Genomic DNA, 17,147 nt, shown 5'->3' with positions numbered 1-17,147 from the left:
ACTGCATGTGCATGTGCCTAAACACCTATGTTTTTACACCAGGGTTCAAACCAGCTCCCTGCTGGGTGAGGTGCCATGAGAGCGCTTCCAAATTGCTTGCTCTGCCCTATGACCTGCAGCTGGCTTTTACACAGAGTTTATGTGAATTATGGAAAATTTACAGTTTTGATCTTATGTTTGTGGTATCTTGGATAGTTGGATTTCATATATGTTATAATTTCTTTTTATTTTTTAGAAATCAAAGAAACCAGGCTTCATGTTTCTGCAACTCTGTTTCCTTAAAATGCAAAAAAGAAAACAAAATCAATTGCAATCACTTTTCATTTATTCAAAGTTAAAAGGTAAAAATATGTATGTAGAAATATTTGGGGGTGTAAATCTCACATCCATTTGAACAAATCCCTGTGCAGTAACCGACGAGGATGAATTTGATTGGCTTGCTGTGGGATCAGCTGCCCCACACTGGCCAATCGGACAGCACAAGGGCACTCCTCCTTTCCCGCTCATTTTATCGATTACCCCAAACCTTTCCGAGATGGCAGTGCCCCATGGACAAAACGCCCTAATCAGAAGACCGATTCTCATCATGTGTTCATCCAGCAAAGGTAGCAACAACCGCTGCACAATTAACCACCTTTGTTAGGCTTGATAAATTACTCCTCTGGAGTGAAAAGTAGTCAGTCGCACCTTTGCCACCCGGGAATCGCAATCTTGTCCCACTCGTTTGGAATTCTGAGCCTGGGTGTCGCACGGGGGCAGTCTCATGGAGACGCCTTCCCTAAGAATGGACCCTGCCACCAGGTATGGATCACGAGCGCGTGCCGGAGGGAACCAAGACCGCGGCAGCTTCCCGGCGCCTGTAACACACCAACCCCCCAGGAATCTCAACGCGCCCGGCGGAAGCCATCCACACTTTCCGAATCGGGATAAGCCGCCAAGAGCTGCACCTTGTCTGCAGCAGAGGGCTTGATATTAGACACATGATGAAAGATGGCTGTTGAAAGCAGGCTCGATGCTTCAGCGCACGCTGGGGAGACAGCAGGACTTTTTTATTGACTCCCCCTCCCCCCCGAAACCCTGAGCACACTTTTAAAATGAGCCGTCTTCCTGCCAAAGACGCGATGCTCGGGGTGCTCCGAGCGAGAGGGGGGAATGACAGTTTTATCCTATTATCAAAATGCGTTTTTAAATTGTCCTGCATGCTTACAATTTGAGGGGAGAGAGAGCGGGTGTGCGAGAGATAAAAACGTTTCATTTCCTTCTCAAATTGACCCCCCAAAAAGACAATATAATTGGTTTCCATTACTGCTTGCAGTTATACAATTATCTCTCCTGGATTCTTTTGGTTAAAGCTTTGCATTCAAACACCTCTAACTATGCACCTCTTTGGAACCTGTACGCCGGAAGTCGCAAAAATATCTATTTTAGTCCCCCGTAATGCAGACCTTCAGATGGATCTCGAAAGCCATTATTTGAAGCGCTTTGTACAGAAGTTAAAACAATCCCTTCAAAAGTTGCCGACGCGATTACACGGACGTCAGCCCTCCAGCGCAAATAAGCATTACGCAACTCCCATTTAATGTTTTCATTTGATGTTCTTATAATTTGTATGCGAGACACCGGGAGGCGGAAGTCGCAGCACGAAGGGCACGTTTTTTCTTTTCGCTGAAACTCCGCCGTCCATAGAAAGCGCATCTCCTGCGTCTGTTTTGTTGCCGCTGCTCTTGGTGTGTCTTAAACAGTCATTTTTGTTTCCCCCACTGACGAGCAAAGCATGGGCATAAATGCAACAAAGCCAGAATGCGTCAAGGCGTCGGGATTATTCACGTCTCCCACAGCTCAGCCAATCAGGTTTCGCGTCCCGTTAAAATTAATGAGATGCTCTTCATTGATAGGCTCTGAAAGGTTATCCATCACCCGGCGACAGCTGTGTTTATGCTGCCGTGCTTTAACAAATAAGTTCTATTTTAAACAAGAGCCTTCAAGATAGGTTCTCACGTTTTTTTTTTTTTTAAAGACAATGTGTCTCTAACAGGGATGCAATTCCTTTCTGTGCATTCCTTTTAGTCAGGAGGAGTCTTGACATCTGGGGGATAAATAGCTATATAAAACAGTGGTATCTTCATTATAAAAGAGTGGAAACTGAAAAATAGAAGGAGATGTGACATTTCTTGTGTACTCAGATTATTTTATGTGCAGTACAATGATTCACTTACGTTTTTAGAATGTGGAAAAGTCAAACGAATTCACTTAAGAGACTTTGGACGAAAGTATCTGCTAAGTAAATAATAATGTAATTTTGAAAAGTAAATGTGTTTAAACTTTATTTGCATTTGACACGTGATGTCAGCCTTGACGTCAAGCGGAATGACTCACCCGCTGAGCGCAGTGCAATTTAAAATTTTCTGCTGAGATTTCGGTTCTGCTAATTCTAAGAAGATTATAGTCAAAGTGGACCCGTGCTCTGGTTCTCCAGCATACCCTCATGTATCCAGCTCTGATTCCCACTCCGAACAGAGCGCGAGTAGTTTGCATTTCCCGCCCTAAATTAGAGAGAAAAGTCCCATAACGCCTCTCTTCAGCTTCTGTTTTGTGCAAGAAGCTGGATATGAAGGAGTGAGAATGGCAAGATCCCGTTTTGGGGGCAGCGACAGCAACCCTTCCACGGTTTTAAATCCATGTGTCATGCGAGAGAGTTTCAAAGGCTCGGCGGAGCTTTCCGGATGGCCTCTCGGGCCTTCTCTTCTGTCACGCGTCCAAGACTTTGGTGTGTGCCGAAGATGCGCTTTTTCTCACGCCTGCGGCGTCTGTCTTTTAATCCCTTCGCTTGCATGAAAGAATAAACGTCTCAGCGCTCTGACCTCCCTTCCGAGGTCGGCAGGGTTCGAAGGACAAGCGCAACCTGACCGGAACGTTACGGAGAATGGATAATAAGCCCAGAGGGCCGCCGTGACGCAACGGAGCCGCCGCAGTTCTCCCGCGCAGCCCAGAAATGTGATGCGTTTGCGTTTTCCCAAGCATAAGCATCAGCCTTTTGTCCCGTTTGCGAGAGAAATATCAAACGCCTGAAGTGCCTTCCTGACAGACCTCCCATTATGTATTAGCCCCAGACTGTATGTCTTGACAACAGTAATCTTGAACTCAGATCAATAGTGAGAATCCATTATTTGAGAAGCATGAGCAGATCAGTCTGACTCGCTGACAAGGATGTAACCCTGTTGTCAGAACTGTGGACCGTTCACTCCATCAGCTTCTGCTGCTCACACACTTGGGATCTGGGAGGGAGGTTCCAGTAGTGTGTGTGTGTGTGTGTGTGTGTGTGTGTGTGTGTGTGTGTGTGTGTGTGTGTGTGTGTGTGTGTGTGTGTGTGCGTGCGTGTGTCTGTCTGTCTGTGCTAAGGATGGAAATATACAGTGTATAAACCTTTTACATTTACATTTACATTTATTCATTTAGCAGGCGCTTTTGTCCAAAGCGACGTACATCTCAGCAAAAGTACAATATATGCATTACATTGAGAGAAGGAGACATAGCTGCAGACATGTGACTCAAGCAAACCTAGTTTGTTCCCTACCACTTGCTACACCGAGGTTCATCGTTCAAGTAAGTGCATAAGACACAAACAAATCCCAATACCCACACCATTTTTTAAAAATTTTTTTATTAAATATTATAAGATAGGGGGGTGCGGTGGCGCAGTGGGTTGGACCACAGTCCTGCTGTCCAGTGGGTCTGGGGTTCAAGTCCCGCTTGGGGTGCCTTGCGACGGACTGGCGTCCCGTCCTGGGTGTGTTCCCTCCCCCCCTGGCCTTACGCCCCTGTGTTCCCGGGTAGGCTCCGGTTCCCCGTGACCCCGTATGGGACAAGCGGTTCTGAAAATGTGTGTGTGTGTGTGTGTGTGTGTGTGTATTATAAGATACACAAATGAGCAGTACAATACCAGAGTAATGGCTGAATAAAGGCTGTATCTGGGGGTGCTTCTGGAGTTACGATGCATAAACGGTTATGCCATAGATGATCTGAAGAGATCTTGGGCGAAGCGGATCTGGAAAAGGTGGGTTTTCAGACCCTTCTTGAAAACAGACCGAGTTTCTGCAGTTCTGAGTGACAGGGGAAGGTCATTCCACCGCAACGGACCCAGAACCGAGAACCTCTGAGCTTTGCCTTACGTGCGCTGGACCACCAAGCGAGCAGAAGTAGATGAGCGAAGGGGCCTGGCTGGGGTGTACCGGTTGATCTAGTATAAATAAGGTGTGCCTGTTAAAGTGTGAGGGTACATATATAATGAATCTGTCTGTGTGTGTGTGTGTGTGTGTGTGTGTGTGTGTGTGTATGGCGGAACATTAATGAGTGATCCTCTCTTGCTAGCCATGCAGTGCAGGGCTGCAGGTTTCTCTCGGAAGCACTCGGAGCACAGACGCGCTGTACACCTGATCCGCTCTGGTTACCTGCCTCTCCCCTCGTCTCTCGTGAAAGTTGATGACGGTGGAGGATGGGGGAGGGGGTCATAGCTGAAGATTACAGGCCAGTAGAGGGGTCTACGCTTTGCCTCACCCTCAGTGGGACACTGGAAGAGCGAGGCATCGTGTATTGTGTATTCAAGTGGGTATACCATTCTGGTTACTGCACCATGCTGCCTTTTAAACCCCCCCAAAACGTGTGTCATTTTGCATACACACGCAGTGATACCCTCAGGGAAACCTATGGATCAGAGATTCAGAAACCCCCTGCTGTAGTTACATATCGCAGATTAGTTTAAGGCTGCATTCAGATTCGAGGAGGGAATCTGGTCCCGTGTCCTTCGGTGGTCACTGATAATCGTTGGATGGATGAAACTACATTTCTCTGAAGAAATTAAGATTAAGAAATTAAGATAGAACATTATTCATCCCGAAGGAAATTCTTGTGCCAGAGATTGCTCAAACAGATTAACCACATGAAGACACATTAAACTAAAAACAAATTGAAAATGTGTAAACATTCTCTTTGTTACTCTAAGTTTTGGTTGATTCGCATTATAGTGGATTTGAACGTCCAAGGTGCGAACCCACCTTTGGCCGTCCTACTTCCCCAAGACACAAATGACCAGAGGCCCACATTGTCCCTGTGCAGCTTAACTCACCTTTGCTCTTTTCACCACCTTGGCTTTTCACACCCCTTGAGAAAGCCTCACGGTCGGTGCACTCTTAGTGCCTTCACACCTCCGCACCTTCCATCAGCCTTGCGGGGCTTCACCGGCTGTCACCCGATCCATCTCGGCCTGCTGGGATTCCAGTGACGTTCTGAAGGAAAGCCTCTCCCACCACGTTGGCGAGTGTTCGGCATGTCAGCAGTGTGCATCTTCAGGGAGTTTCATTGATTTCCTTTTCTTGTACATATGCACTGAAAAAACCTTGAAAATTGTGTTTGGGTATGCACCCATTGTTGCAGCTGGGTGTAATTTAATGGGGATTAATAGCGCACGCAGGAGGAACTGAATTCATAATGCTAATGTTATTGTAAATAAAGGCTTGGGGTAGAACTGAGTGAGCCGTAAATGCAATTTACCTGGCGGCGCTCACACCTACACGGCACGAACGCTTACGGATTAGCTCCACGTCCCACAGGCCAGTGCCAGCAGAAGTTTTTCACAGCTGCTGCTTTGCGGTTAAATTGCATAGAACCAGTCCCAGTGAATAGGCGCGCGCGCGCACACACACACACACACACACACACACACACACAGAGCTGCCTTAAAGTTTGTGGTAGGCACCATTGAGAGAGGAAAACCAGAGCAACCCCTCAACCGCAGTCACAGCACATTTGGTTCTTGAAATCCACCTCACTTGCAGCCCCAAAAACTCGAGCCATTGATCTGCAATTGTCTACCTCTTGGTAACCAAGGATTCTTTTCCATCAGCCTCGGGCATCAGAAGGTTAATTCTTTCCTGCAAGAAGCAAAGAAGGCTAACAGACAGCAAGGAACATGGACGTTTAGTCTCAGTGAGTCACATCCGTGGACTCCCCACAAGGGGTATTAACATATGGAACAAAGTAAAACCTTCATGAATCGATCACTGACCACGCTTGCTGAACCATCCGCAGGAAGGTTCAGGCCAAAGCTGAGGTGGTCTTAGATTTGGTTTCTGCTTAATGCTTGTGTTGTTGGTAATCCGTACTGAGGATGTTGTAAGATTTAATTTAACTGTAAAAACAATTACGGATTCTCATGCTCTTTTGGCATATACTCTATTTTCAAGGTTTATCCTGCTGTTCTTGTTTTAATAGGACACATTAATCCAGTGCATGTGCTCAGAGGACACTGTTACTGTCACTCCAAAAATAATGATGTCATTATCTCCTTTTCAAAGTATAGGGTTGTGCAGATGTACATTTAAAATGGTCTGTAATGGTCTCACCCAAAATCTACATCCCAGGGTAGAACCTGATGCCCAACAAGTTCCTTTTACCTTTAAACAACCTGCCCTGCTGTCCAATTCCACAAAAGCTCAACCATTTTTCCATCTGAATTCTTTTTTGAGTTACCTGCATTATTTATTTATGCAGCTGATGTCAAATTTTTGTCAGACTGAACCGTGAGAGAAAATAAACAGGGAACTAATGTGAAAAGTAGCATCGAAGGCTCGAGGAAACGTAGCAGCGAAGAAGGTGGAATGAGTGGCGGCTGCAGGTCGATCTCAGCTGTACAGTTTGGATCAGGAAAATGGAAATGTTTTCATGCATGGGGGAGGTGGAGTTCCGCTAGAGTTTCTTAGGTTGGGTCGGAGCGTACAGTTGTTCAAGGCAACTCTAGAAACTGCAAGGACACTTAATGGTTAAATGGCCTCCACTCATTCTGTGGGAACTTCAGGAGGAATCCACAAAGAAGTAATCGAAACGCTATGGGGTATTTGAACAGCACAGAAAGGTACTGGCAGAAGAACAATGGGTACAGTTACAGCAGCAGCCATTAAATGTGATCCAATGTCCAGAAATCAATGTAAGTTACTCTCACATACTGGGCTACTTTAGATTAAAACTGGAGAATGTGTGACAGTTGGAGTACAGTGGCTCCCCCTGTTACGGAGAGGCGTGCTCCCAATTTTTAAAGATAAGAACATTTTCCACTCTATTTATTTATATTTAATTATTTCCCCAGTGAGGGGGCATGGTGGCGCAGTGGGTTGGACCAGGTCCTGCTCTCCAGTGGGTCTGCGGTTCGAGTCCCGCTGGGGGTGCCTTGCGATGGACTGGCATCCCATCCTGGGTGCGTCCCCTGCCCTTCCGGCCTTATGCTCTGTGTTGCCAGGTAGGCTTCGGTTCCCTGCCACCGCACCCCCTCCCCTTTATATAGCTGGATAATTTTTTTTGTTTTTTTACAATTTGGGATAAGTACCATAGTCAAGGGGGGGGTGCAGTGGCACGGTGGGTTGGTCTGGGTCCTGCTGTTTGGTGGGTCTGGGGTTCGAGTCCCACTTGGGGTGCCTTGCGACGGCCTGGCGTCCCGTCCTGGGTGCGTCCCCTCCCCCTCCGGCCTTACGCCCTGTGTGCCAGGTTAGGCTCCGGTTCCCCATGCCCCGTGTGGGGCAAGTGGTTCGGACGGACGGACCATAGTCAAGGGTACTATAGCTGAAGGTGGCATTCAAACCAGCAACCTTTGGGTCCCAAGACAGCAGCTCTAACCACTTCGCTACCATATGGAGTGATTCAGTGTGCTTTGTTCTGAAACCCTTTGGCTGGGTGAGGTGCCGTGGAAAAGGGAATCAGAACTTTTTCCTTCTCCATCTCTCCCCAGGGCAATTCCTTTCTCACTGTTATGCAGGGGCTTAAATAGGGGAGTCATGGCAACTAGGTGCCTGTTAACTGTAACTAGGTCTATGTATGTTGTATTATGCTCTGTATACTGTACATGCTTACATACTCTGTCTTCACATGTACTGCAGGGACCTCTTTAATTGAACTCATTTTTACAGAGCTTACAGCAGGGTTGAGTTCAGGGCGTGATCCAAAAGGTGGTGGTTTGCAAGCCGGGGTCGGAGTCCAGAGGGGAGTAGTCATGATCCAAAGAGCGAGGGTCGAGATCCAAGGGTCAAGTGACAATGGGCAAGGAGCAAAGTAAAGCACAAGAAAAGGCGAGGTTTGTCTATAAGATTCCAGGTCTCCTCTTATTAATAAGTGTTTTTATTAGGTAAAGGTGTTCAGCATGTGCTTGGGATTAACATATTACCTTCCCCTGTGTTCCTCTGGGGTATTTTACCCAGAGGTTGTGACACCTTATAATTTTTCATGGCTATATACAAGATTTTTACAGAATCTTAGCTGTAAATAAATCAAGGCATGTTATCATTATGCTGTTATTAACAGTGGAGTTAAAGTGTAGAAGTGGAGTTATAAACAAATTTAGTTATAAACAATCTGCCACTCCTGATTGTCTTCGTAAGTTCAGGAGGCAACATACAGTCAAAGATTCAGATCTCACTTTCTGAATATACGAGAAGTGATGTCACGTCAATGACGGGAGGCTGTTTACTCTGTTTTTGGAGATGTTGGATCATACAGCTCTTTGTAGTCATGAAGAAGTTCTATCACTGGGCCTATGTGGCAAAACAAATTGTGTGCAGCGTGAAGGGTTTGACAGACCCAATACGAGGCCAATGGTTTTCTTCTGCATGAGGTAAACATTTAATCATTTACACTTAATGTGTTTGAGCGATGCTCTTATCTAGAGTAATGTAGAAAGCCAGTGGAGGGAAATACGTGCGCCGCTTAACGATGTTTCACTTAACCACTGACCACATATACGACGGTGGTCCCATAAGATTATAATGGAGCTGAGAAATTCTTATTGGCTAGCAACGTTGTAGCCATCGTAATGTTGTAGTGCAATGTGTTACTCACATGTCCGTGGTGCTGCTGCTGTAAACAAACCTACTGCACTGCAAGTCGTCTAAAAGTATAACATAAAATCATGTACAGTACATAATACTTGATAATGATAATAAACACCTATGTTACTGGTTTACGTATTTATTGTACTGAACTTTTTAGCATTTTTTTTAGTGTACTCTGTCGACTTATAAAAAAGTTTATATGCTTTGTTATGCCGGCAGTAGCATCATAAGTCTTCTGTTTACTGCGTCTCTTGACTGCATCGAGGCTATATCATCTAGGTTTCTGTAAGTACACTCTATGATCAAGGCTATACCATCTAGGTTTGTATAGATACACTCTATAATCAAGGCTATACTATCTAGGTGTGTATAAGTACACTCTATGATCGAGGCTGTACCATCTAGGCTTGTATAAGTACACTCTATGATCGAGGCTATACCATCTAGGCGTGTATAAATACACTCTATGATCGAGGCTATACCATCTAGGCGTGTACAAATACACTCTATGATCGAGGCTATACCATCTAGCTGTGTAAAAGTACACTCTGTGATGTTCGTACAACGACGAAAATGCATAACGGCGCATTTCTCAGAACGTATCCTCATCATTAAGCAACGCATGTCTTTACAATAAATTAGACACAAGCAGAGCACACTTTCATTAAACTAAACAAAACTGGCAGCATTCACAACCTTTTAGGCAGCAATGCTTCCCAGGTCAGCGTGACAGCTATCCAGGGAAGCAAGAGTAACAAGGAATGGGCCAGTACCATGTTTTAGTTACTTATCTGCCATGGTAACATGGAGTACACCAGCCAAGAAATGAGGCAGCTTGGATCCATCTGATGCTGCTAAACAGAAGCGATTGGATTGTGAGTGTTGAAATGGATTCCAAGTGAAGGAATTTGATGCTTATAGTGATTCCAAGATACATGGATCCGTGCACAGAAAATAGAGGTTTACCCAATAGTGTTCCCATTTATGTCGCTATTTATATATCTTGTGTATATATTCTCTTTCAGTGGCGAAATTAAGTATCTTTCCCAATACCCAAGGCCTGAACCAAGAATCTTCATGCCATCAGTCAGTCTCTCAGGCCCAGCAGTTTTATTCACCTTCTTGTATGCATCAGAAAGTACTTTTCAGGTTTATGGTTTATTTTATTGGTTATGTGTCAACATCTTCGATTCCCTGATGGTTGATTGACAGATGGCTGAAGATCAAGTGATCCAGCATGTGGGGTCTGATGAATTTTTTATAAGATCCCTCTATTTCACACGGTGGTTTCTTTGATTCAGAGAGTTTTTTTATCCAATTAGTGGCGAGTATTTACATTCTTTGAGGTGACTGCCAAGATGTTAGGAGACAAACAATTATGGTTAATAAGTCGTCTCTAGCTGTTTGCCTGTCAAAAGTGAGATGCTTCCCTCGTGCCCCATATGACTCCATCAGTCACAGATAAAGTGCGTGTCGGGATTCGTGGCTTTCAAAAGCTATTCCAAACAGTTAACTAAGTCACGCACTGTTGACAACTTTTCAAAGAGAATATCAGTCAAGAAATGTGATTTTTACACATCTCGTGGGACGAGGAGTACGGCGGAGTCCTTTTGACAACCAATCACCCATTCGAGGGGCCAGATTGGATGAGTACACTTTTTCTCAATGTGGAGCTCCGTGACATATCATAAAGGGACACTGTGGACGGTACTGGAGGCCTTGTCAGTAGCAGCATAGTTAATGCAGCAGGAAGTTGTGAGGTTGACCAATGCAAGCAACAAGGGATGAAGGCGTCTCTCCCACATCACTCCAGCACCCTGCCTCGCTTGTTGAGCAGAAGCCACAGCGACAGCAGACACCAAGGCAGCCTTCTCCTCAGGAATTAGGCTGCCATTAATATTCGTTGTTTTAGCTTCATTGCGGGAGGAAAAAAAAAAAAAAAAAAATCACAGCTGTCCATATGTTTACTTTCATCTCTTATTTAAATTACAAATCATTTGAATTTACGTGTATATCTGTTCATTGTTTCGGCCAGTCACTGTTTTTGAAGAAATGGCAGGTTTCAAGTTTGGGTTACCAGTTGTGTAAAATTGATTATGCAAAGAAAAAAAAAAAAAAAAAAAAAAAAAAAATGTTCCTTATTGACACAAATGAGGTGTGTTTTTTGAATGAGCAGGAATTCACTGCCTCAGTGGAAAGAAAAATTCTTCTGTAACAACTGCAGTGCAGTTGGAAAATGACTAATGGCTGCGGAGGTCAACGTGACAAATTTTCTTCTGGCTCTTTATTAAATATGTGCTGGAATAATTATACATTCTTTTTGAATCAAAGGGAACTCTCGGTCCAACCGTTTCAGCTTTACCTGGGTTTACACCATTTTTTGATGAGATTTCTCTCATGTGTTTGACATGTTGGTGATGGGGGGTGTAATGGGTATTTAAATTAGTCCCCACCGGTGGTTTTCTCAGACTGCTGACATGACGGTGAAGCAAACGGGGTGCTCTATTTGAGATGAGTGCCTGTCCGTTGCAGAGCGCCTGTCATACTTTCCGTCAACCAGATGGCCAGCACACAGTAAAATCGAACTGACCCGCGCACGACCCCACCCGACGCCAATTTAACCCTTTCGAGTTCATGAGAAGGAATTTTTTCCCTTTCTGCCCCCTGGCTGACCATTGCTCATCGATAGTCACTTCACGTATAGTGTGTCAAAGCCACAAGAGTGTCTTTACACTCATTACAACGGCTACAGCAGAGCTTATGTGGGCTTTGTGTATCTTCTACTTCAGTGATGTTATATACACTATAAATGGGGATTGAGGGCTTCTCATGCCTTCACCATATCCTACCTGGCATCAGCAAAAAATATCTTACTCTATGAATGCAGGGTAAGTATTGATCAAGGAAGGTGGCTCAATCCAGAAACCTTCCAGCTGCAAGAAGTCTTAAACACTATGCTAACCCATCATCGTTTTGTACCCTTGGGGATGCAGTATAGGGCTGATCGTGGGGCTATAGCTTCCAGTCCCAGAAAACACTGCTACAGCTCTCTTAAGGAAGGTGCTGCAGTGATCAAAACTTCATTATGACGAGGTTAGGATCTTCATCGTTGCGGAGGGGTGCAAGGGTTTAGTTCTCAGTGTGCATGGTTCCTAGTGAAGTCAATGCAGAGCTCTTGCTGTTAGGCAACTTTTGGCACAGGTGTCTCAAAGGAAATTTAACAGCACTAAAATAAGTTGCTGTTTGTAGCATTATAATGCAGGTATAATAAATAATTAAAGTACAGCAAATGTTTCACCAACTGTAATGGAGCATAATTCATGATTTATAAACACCACTGAGATTCTAAAGACTGATACCCGTTATTTATCATGGTGTTGCGGTTATTCATTTTAATTGTTAATACCCTGCTCTTAAATCATGCATGGAGTAGGAAACGCGGCCTCACGGCCCCTGAATTCATATCTTTGCAAAGAAATCTTTCTCGGCGCTGGCCAAATTGTGTCTCTCATTCGAGCACGTTTTTTCCGCATTTCACGGTGCGAACGTCCATTATTCGCCGATTAGCGCGAGCCGGTTTGCGTGTGGCCAGTTTTCAGCTGTTAAGGTTGACTGTACAGCGTACAAAGGAATTTTTCCGAGGCCGCTAATCTTGTCGAGCCCTGGGGGGTAACTCATTAACCGAGCGCTTTGGCTGTATTTGTTTGTAACGCTCCTGGGGGACGCCGGTGCCGTCGCACCTACGCTCCCTCCAAACAAAACCAACAAAGATAGCTGAGCAGACGCACATTTTTCAAGCAGATACGAGCCCCAGCTGAGAGCACTCATCAGAGTAGCTTTTGAAATTTTCCTGAAACTTCTGATTTAATATACAGCAGCAAAACAGCGCCTTCAAACTCCCAGTCGTTGCATTCTTCTTCTAATTGTAAATCCACTCAAGTCTCCCCTGTGTTTGCAGCAAGAGACATTGTTAAATTGGTTTTAAAAGCAGACCGGAGCTGTTGCATGCATCGGCCTGTGCCGTCCCAACTATTACAGCTCAGGCAATCATTTCGTAATTAAACATTAACCATTAATACCTTTCGCAGCCTGCGAATCGGACACCTGAGCAGAATTAGCCGAGTGAGTACGCACTGAACGTTTTGATCAAATGGGTTATGAGAATGAGGTGTATTACTGCATATTAATTTGGTAATTAAAGCTGCACTGCAAGGCATAAATGACGGGACACGGTCTGCTGCTTGGAGAGAAGTATGGTCATGAATAATGGAGACTTGTGCCATCCTTATGTGGCTGTTTGCTACAGTATGGGGATGTTGGATTCATAGAAATAATGACAATGCAAAAAGCACCGAGCACGAATAATACGCTCTGGAGAGACCTGTGTGGTTGCAGCAACATGCGGTGCATCATATTGTACCAGTTTCTTCGGTAGGTGTCACGTTCACGGCCTCCGCACCTGCCACTGATCAGAGAGGACAGGTATAACGGGGCCGTTCCAGAACACCTGCTCGCGGAACCTCGTCCAGAATAACCGTGTCTCCAGCGCGTCTACGGACAAGCAACCTCCTTCCTACCTCTTCCTCTTTCCTGCCGCCGTGATCCTCACCCTCGAGAGTCTTCCGCGACCGTGTCTCTCGTTTCACTCTTCGGAACCACGTCTGCGAATCGACCGACCCACGCCTTCCCCTGTCACGAGCGGCCGTGAGAACCGGGACAGCGGGACCCAAGTGCGGAGTCGTTCATTTGGACACAGGCGGTCAGGCAAGTTCTCGGTATCGAGGACAGGCGAATGGTCGGTCGATCGGCGGCTGGGATCAGAGCGGGGATCCATGGGCGAGGTCAGGAGACGAAGCGAAGAGTCGGTCGATCGGCGTTGAAACGAAGATCTGTGGACGTGGTCGGGAAACAAGGCGGAGGGACGAAAACCGGAGGAGGAGAACTGAGAACAAGGGTTGAATGTGCACTGGACGTCACTAAGGAGGGCGGGTGTCTCTGATAAGATTCCACAAAGATATGGGAGCTGAGGAGGGTCTTTTAAAGGGTGAGCAGTTAATCAGGTGCTGGAGCAGAGTCAGGTGCTGTCGGTTGAGTTGTGGGCGCGGACGTGACATTCCCCTTTGGTTTGCTCCAAATAAACGCACCTGCATTTGGGTTCCCTGCAACAACGCCTCGCCTTTGCCTCTTCCAGGATGACAGAAGGGGACTTCTTACACCTGCATGCATGTGTTTTGTGCATGTTTGCCACAGTAGACGACTCCGCAGATCGGACATGCGCTATAACTGTCCGACGTCGGGAGCATGAGGTTATCAGTACTCAGCTCCCCTTTTAAAAATGTGCCCACATCTGAATCATGTTACCATAAGCACCCTGGTTGAAGAGGACAAATACAAGATGTCCTTTTTATTTACTCTCAGCAAGTACAGGCCTCCGCAGAAAGAGTAGGAAGTACGGTGTCCTATTTATGGCTGAAATTAAGCCCCCGTTGATTATGCTTCAAGGTGCACCCATGGAGCTGGTATTCATTAAAAATGACAGATGAGATTTGAGGGTATCGGAGAGCACTTTGTACTCACTGCAACAGGAACGACTTTTTGCTGAATTTATTACAGGCTGTTTTTTTATTCCTTCTTAAACCCTCCTGGGGGCTGATGATGTACCCAAGGAGAGGAAGCCAGAGATGGAGGTTGCGATGGGGGGCAGCTGATAAAATAGCGGTTAGAGCTGCTTCCTTTGGATCCAAAAGTTGTCACTGTAGATTTCACCCGCTGCTGTAGTACATTTGAAAATGCTGCTTAGATTTATTTATTTAGCTGACACTTGTCTCTAATGCAACTTACAGTGTTAATCTACCTGCACTTATTTACCTATTTATACAGTTGGGTACTTTTTACTGGAGCAATTTACGGTAGGTACCTTGCTCAAATGTACTAAAGCCAGAGGTGCAATTTAAAGCTGTGCCCTTCAGGTCCAAAAGCAGCAGCTTTAACCATTACACTACGAATTTACCCTTACTTACACCAGTAAATCTACCCACCCATCCATCGTCAACAACCACTATGTCCCGAAGGCCGAAAGCGGAGGGGCCGCCACAAGGTACCCCAAGTGGGGCTCGAACCCCAGACCCGCCACACAGCAGGCACAGGCCCTGTGTTATGAATGACTCACCCTGAGTCACTTTGGAGAAAAGCATCAGCTAAACGAATAAATGTGGTGAAAACTTGGAATGTGGTGACAGAACCATCTCACAGCAAGAAGTTCTGCGGCAGAATCCGGTCTGCATAATGTAACCAAATCATGCCGGCATCGTGCACCAGATGACCAAGATGATCAAGAAGCGGGTTCGAGCGAGCTGACTGGCAGGTGTTCTGCTGACACAGCCTGTTCCGAACCGATAACGTGGAGAGTTTAAGTGTAACGTTTCACTGTCTGTTGGATGCAGCGGTGTTGCGCTCACCATCATTGCTGATGCTGACGTTCTGTTAGCTGAAGCACTGAAACAGGACGGATATGACTCTCCCCACACTGGATGGAGAAATATGAGTTAATTCCAGGAATACAACGAAGGAGGAAGATAATATTCCATCAGAACACTTTATGCAACCATTATTTACACACAATCCAATCCAGAAGGATTATCTCATACATACTACATCTTCCCGAAATTGAGGGAAGGTTATTCTCCAGCTGGGAGGTGCAGAGACGTGAACTCGAATGCAGTGTCCCCTCCCTGACCCTGCCGTAATGTACTGAGGTTTTACCACGTTGCACAAACTGCGGCAAAGCAGGCGCCTGCGTGTGTTTTTACGCGACTCACTGACCTCTCAGTGACCCCATCACTCCATCTCCGTGAAAAGATTTGACAAAATCTGGTTTCACACTGGTGATCTCCAGATTTGAGCGCGCCGTGTTATCCAGAGCCTTTAACAAGTCATTGTGTAACAGGAGCCGCATCCATATTTCCATAAAGTTTCTGGATCCCTCTTTCTGTGTCCCTGTTGCATTATTTGCCCATTTTTATTTAATTAGGCATTTACGTGTTTGTGTCTTCGTCAAAAAAAAAAAAAATCGCGTGTGAAATTATACTTTTATGCATACAAACAAAAGGATTTGCATGCAAAAATATCAGATTGCAAAGCAGTTTTGGGGCAAAATAAATAATAACAAAAAGTTAATGATATGCTCCACTGAACTATGCAACAATCCGACAGTTTAAATTATAGGCAAAGTAAGCAGAAAAAGCGAGGTTTGGAAAGAAGGGTAGCTTTTCCCTCTCGGTACATTTCTTTCCGTCATCTTCCATGGGGGGTGCGCTGTTCTGTGTTTTTGTACTGAGACACGCAGCAGCTGCAAGTTTAAGCGTTTCTGCCCATTTCTATTAATTGATATTTCGAAGTGGAGCAATGACTTGTTACTAATTACTGCTTTGATTTAATTAACCTGTCTCTAGAATGGTCTAATTATCGCTGCATATGACCGGTGTGGCTAAATGAGGACTCTGTTGGAATGATGGATTTCATAAGCTGTGTTTTGTTCTGGAATTTTAGCATCACGCGGTTTGTAGTTATTTCTCCCGAGTTCGATGTCGTTTCGAATCATCCATCATCCATTATTGATAATCATTTGGCCAATGCGGGGCTGCAGTGGTCCAGAGGCTAAAAGAGTCTCTGAAAAATAAGGCATGAGGGAGGGAACATGAGGCAAACACACATTAATTCATTTACATACACGCACACAATTTAGAGTCGACGCATCTTTGACGTGAGGGAGTGGGAGGAAACCAGAGCATCCACAGAAAACTCAAACAAGCAGGGGGAGAACTCCACAGACTGAGCCAGATTGGAACCCATATCCAAAGTGACAGCACGGAAGCTGTGAGGCGCCAACGTTACCTGCTGTCCCTAATGTCTAATCTTGTTCTACAAGGGTGACTGGTATGAAACGTTGTTTGCAGTGGTTATTCTGGAAAATTCACAAGCTGTACTGGGGCACTTTTTTATAGTCTCCGAAATATCAGCGTTTCCTTTGGACATAATGATGTATATAAAATCGTACAGATTGTATCATATTTCGTGCAGATTTTCCAGGGTTTTCCAACACGGACCTGAGGGCCCCGATCTGATTTAAATTCTACGAGCTCTTGATGACTCAACAGCTTGACAGAAACAGAGGACAAACCGAGAGACATCCAAGACAGGGCTTGTTTTCTGTTCGCTCTCTGCACAATTGTCCGTGGGATTAGACGATTTACACGGGCTGCTTCTCGCGCGGGAATG

General features: G+C 45.4%; 1 protein-coding gene across 1 annotated transcript in view; it reads left to right on the top strand.

Moving 5' to 3' along the window:
- Positions 1–17,147, top strand: part of LOC108928904 (thrombospondin type-1 domain-containing protein 7B-like) — a 119,293-nt gene that overhangs the window by 15,888 nt on the left and 86,258 nt on the right. The window lies entirely within an intron of this gene.

The sequence above is a fragment of the Scleropages formosus genome, chromosome 14 (genome assembly GCF_900964775.1).
Source record: "Scleropages formosus chromosome 14, fSclFor1.1, whole genome shotgun sequence".
Lineage (NCBI taxonomy): Eukaryota > Metazoa > Chordata > Actinopteri > Osteoglossiformes > Osteoglossidae > Scleropages > Scleropages formosus.
This window is presented reverse-complemented; position numbering and strand designations above follow the sequence as displayed.